General features: G+C 27.6%; 1 non-coding gene across 1 annotated transcript; it reads left to right on the top strand.

The window, feature by feature from the left end:
- Window positions 1-881: 881 nt before the first annotated feature.
- TRNAN-GUU (transfer RNA asparagine (anticodon GUU)) lies at window positions 882-955 on the top strand. Its single transcript has one exon. It is a non-coding gene; the product is annotated as a tRNA-Asn (tRNA).
- Window positions 956-4955: the final 4000 nt, after the last annotated feature.

The following is a 4955-nucleotide window of genomic DNA, read 5'->3' as shown; positions in this document are numbered from 1 at the left end:
TATAAATAGTATAATAAATTAACCGCATATTATTATGAGTTAAGTTCTCCGGTGATCGTGCTACTGTCTGATTAGAAATATTGTTAGTTAATAGGCTTGGATAGAGAAGATTTTGCAGTAGAATTTCTGTCTGTTTTATTATATCAATTTATCATACAATAATTATAACAATAAATGTTTCTGGACAGACGAACTGAAATGCCTTATGTCTAACGATTCCTCCGTACTGTTGTGAAAGTGATTTAAAGTAATAATATTAATGTTATGACCAGTCTGATTGCACAAAGTTCAACATTAATCCGTCTGAATATATAATAAATTGTAAAAGTAGTATTCAATTCTTTATTAGTTAACCGAGCTCGATAAACGAGGTGAAATTAAGGAATGCCTTTTTGAAACATTAAATATCATATTATATTCGTATACAGTGAAATATCAAGTACAGAAACAGGAAGAGGAAGATGGTAGGAAAATGAAGATTTATTTCAAAATAAGTAATCTAGAAGAACGATATTAATTTATTAAAAATGTAAATTAATAACTCAGAGTTACATCATAATAATCTACATTACTGATAACACCCAATTTTAAATACCAAAATATTAGGATGACGAAGATTCAGGATGTAAAAAGTATAAGATATTCCCATTGTTTTTGTTTTATTCATATAGGAATTAACGTAAAGGTAATCTTTAAAATATAAATATTTTTCTTAAAAAAATGAATTGAAAACTTGGTTATATCTTATGAGTTTACGATCAGACTGTGAAACTTCTTTACGGAACACGAACTTTTTCATACACGGACAATAACATTCAGTAATTGAGAATGACGCTAATGTAAATCTTTAAAACTAATATATTTAGACCCCTCCTCCAGCGGCCTCCGTGGCGCAATCGGCTAGCGCGTTCGGCTGTTAACCGAAAGGTTGGTGGTTCGAGCCCACCCGGGGGCGCTTATTTTTTTTTCGTCAAATTTATTTTTTTGGTAGAAAATAAAAATGTGATTTACATTCAAAACTGATTGTAACTAAAAACAAATAAATAAGTGTATTTTGCGGTTCAGAAAATAGGTTGTGAGAGCACTTAATAAAATCACCTTATTTAATTTAAAAGAAATTCTTCTATGAAAGAATTTAATTAAAATTTCGGATATTTTATTTTGGAAAAAATACGGAACTTTTTTTTATAAATTTCAGCGAAGAAAGCCAAAATGTATGGTTTGATCTCTTAATGCCCAATTAATTTCAACATTTCCAAGTATGAAAGAAAAGGTAATTTTCATTCATGTAAGCAAATACGCCTAAATCAAGAGAGCCGCAGCTAATGTTTGTTAACTAACATTTATTTTATGTCATTTCTTTTGATTACTTTTTTTTTTAAAAAAAAAGGGTTTTCATTTCTTTTTTTTAAATGGGAATGATTTTTTTTATACGGGCAATTTTTTTATAAACTCTTTTTTAAATATGGCTCTACAATATTTAAAGAAAAATTAAACTTAAAAGGCGTACATAAAACAAGTTAAAAATAAAAATCAAGCTTTAAAAACCGTCCTAAAAAAGTAAAAAAACATGTAAATACTTTTTTGAATTTCGACTTTTGAAGTCGGAACAAATTAGATGTTATTAGATTGTCGTTAGACATGTTTAATTAAGGGTTACGTGATTGTCTTTGGTAGTTTTAATTTGATGTCGACCTCGACAAGTTAAAACTGAAAACTGAAAAAGTACAATTTTTTTGTTACATTTTAGGGTGATATTTAATCAATTTTACTTACATAAAAAAAATCTCATTTCATTTTATTCTTTGCTAATAGCATATTTTGTAATGTAATTACTTAAAGTAAGATAAATTCATAGTAATCTATGCTTCATTTTCGATTCTACTTGCAAACAGAACTAAACATTTAAATTGAATAACGTTCGCAAAAATTATTACATTAATTTCAACGTTTTTGTTAAATATGAATAATCTAAAAGAATATGAATTATGTCCAAAAATAGAAGTTCTTTTATATATAGAGTAGTATGTATCGTCTCTATAAGGAAGAAAACTTCGGGGAGGGGAAAACTCAGATCTATGATACCATTTGGATTAATTGCTTAAAGGTTGCTAAAGAAATTGTTTAGATTAATGTCATTTCGTTTCTCATTTAGTGTAAAATCAAAATAGTGTTCTGGGTCACATTAGACTGACATTAAATCTTTGTTAGAAGAGAATTTTATACCTCACCAAATTTAGCTCTCTAGATATTTTAAATTTAAAGAGGACCTAAGGATACCAAACATAAATATGAAGGATTTAAAAGACAGAAGGGTGCTTAGGAAAAAATCTTAGAACTTAAAGGGATCTAGAAGGAGAAGAAACAATGCGCTGACCTAAAGTGGTCCGAAGAAGGGAGGAAGCGTCACATTAAAAGATTAAAGGTGTACTGGAGAGCTAAAATCTTGCCAGAAGTCAATTATTCTATGTGGTCCTACAGTGACCAGTATCGAAAAAATAAATAAATAAAAATTTACTTAATACGAAAAACTTAATTTCGTTTTAGTTAAAACGAAAAATCATGTTTTATTTAAAAATAAATAAATTCCAAATAACTTAAATAATAATTAGACTTAAGTAAAGATACATTAAACTTTTATCGAGAATAAAGAATACGCAATATATATTTATATATATTTAAATATACTTAAATAAATAAAAATACTTAAATAAAGTATATTTAAATTCGATTTTAATGTAAATTTAAAAATAAGGACTTAGGAATATAATAAAATATTCCAGTAACATAAGTTATACATGTTATTGAAGAATAGAGTTTTTACTTTTTCGATTAGATCAGGTTCTTTGCACACGAAATTCGAGTGTGTATTTTTTGAAATAGAAAGCATAAAGTAACCCACGTTTATTTATTTATTATTAAATATGAAATACATAACCGTAGTCTTAAAGTGTAACACAAAATTAATAAGTAAAACTGCACTTCTGAGCAGTTTAACTTGTGCAGTTTAACTTAGAATTAAACGAAGGTTTAATTTAAAACGAATTTAAACAATAGCAGCGTTACATTTCGTCCAGAAATACTGAAATTATGTTTGCTGTGAAAGAAGTATTGTCTGATTGCCAAATGGTTATATCTGTAAACATATAACATTGCTGAAACCACGCCCCTTTTAGTTTGTTCATTCCTGAAGTCGTTCTACGTAATTTCTTATATTTCTAAATGTTTTCAGTAATATTGTAGGCTATTTTGTTCCCAGCTTCGTAAGATACTGCGTACAGTGCTGCCTATAGTTTCGCCTGTGTCTTTGTAATATGTGATGACTGTTTAATGGAAAAATTAAACTGTAAGGGCTTATAATTTTTTTAAATAAAGTTATAGATTAATTTCTCACATTCAGAGTAGCAAAATCTTAACAAAAGTTTCAAAAGTAAAATGTAAGATATACTTTTTGTGTTTTTAAAGAGTTTGATAAATTCATTTAGAGAAAGGAATATCGTTATATAAAATATATATGAGGATTTCTTAAAAAACGAGTAATATAATTTCGATTAAATAGTAAGCGTAGGGCTTACCACAAAGATACTGATGGAAAGTTAGGGAATAGAATGTAGGCGTATCTTGTAGATGTCTTGCTGGAAAGTTTTATTCGTTAGAATGTTATCATTTACGACCAACTTCGTCCTACTCAGCTTTACAACTGATAAAAAGAAAATAATTTTCAGTTAAGAGGAAGATGAATTCCCAATCAAAATTTGAATTGGACCAAAGTTTGATCGTACATTTTCCTCTAGGATCCACCCTCATTAAGAAAAGGTAAAAAACTGGTTTTCATGATTTCAATTTCAGGTATATGATGATATAAGGTATCTAACGAAAATTTCATTAATTTTTTGCTTTACACTACTAACCTTTGCGATCATATTTAGAGATGCAATCCTTGTGAATTATCAAGGTACAAGCGGCATTAGTTGTTATAATAATGATATTCATTAGTCCTAAAGATGAACATAAAAAATGTTTCACTAGAATACTACTGACATTTCGTTGGTGATGGTTTACGGCTACATGTTGCAATATATTCGGCTCAGTAAAAGAGCAATGGGTTTACTCCGAACTTTCCTTTCGTCAAAAGGGATTTTTGTTATTATCTGATCTCAGGAATCTCCCGACAGATTGCCTATAACCACTGATTCTGGTATCTCATATACGTGTATAATCATACAAACATCTTGCAAGTTCGGTAAAGCAGGTTTTATTAAGCTAAATTGGAACACAAAAACACTCAAAGCAAGACAAACAAGAATAAATTCTAAAAAAGACAAACAATTCCAAAAATTCTCAAGATTTATCAAAAAAAGAAATAATAATAATAATAAATTACATCTACATCATGAGAAACGTAAATACGAAATGTTAATATGTACAGAAATTGTATTTTATTATGGTAATATTTAAAATTATATTGATGCATGAAATGTAGAATTAGTTTGATATGTCAAATACAGAATTATATTTATGTAATAACATGAAAATTGAATAAGCTTAGATTTCAAATTCTTGAATTCTGAAAAAAATGAGTTCTATAAAATATAAATTCGGACTGTATCACGTTTAAAAAACTCGTACATTAGTTTGAAAATATTTTAAGTGTAAAAAAGTGTAAACTTTATATTTAAGTTAAAAAAGCGGACAAAATTAACCAATAGCCCAAAGTTTTATTTTGCGGATATCAAGTAATAAGTCTGATAGTTCTTATCTTGTAGAGTTAATTCATCCAAATTCTAATTAATTGATATCTAAATTACGTTGTAACTTACAGCATTTGCGAAGGATGTCTTCCCCTCTTGAGTAATATAATCATTTACATTTTTAAAATTTATTTTCTCAGAATGCAATTTAATAGAACAATTAAAAGGGCAAAATTATGAATCATAGAAATTCTATAGAAAATC

Source organism: Lycorma delicatula, chromosome 2, assembly GCF_047948215.1.
Source record: "Lycorma delicatula isolate Av1 chromosome 2, ASM4794821v1, whole genome shotgun sequence".
Taxonomy (NCBI): Eukaryota; Metazoa; Arthropoda; class Insecta; order Hemiptera; family Fulgoridae; genus Lycorma; species Lycorma delicatula.
Note: the sequence above shows the minus strand (reverse complement) of the source record. Positions and strands in the feature narration are given on the sequence as shown.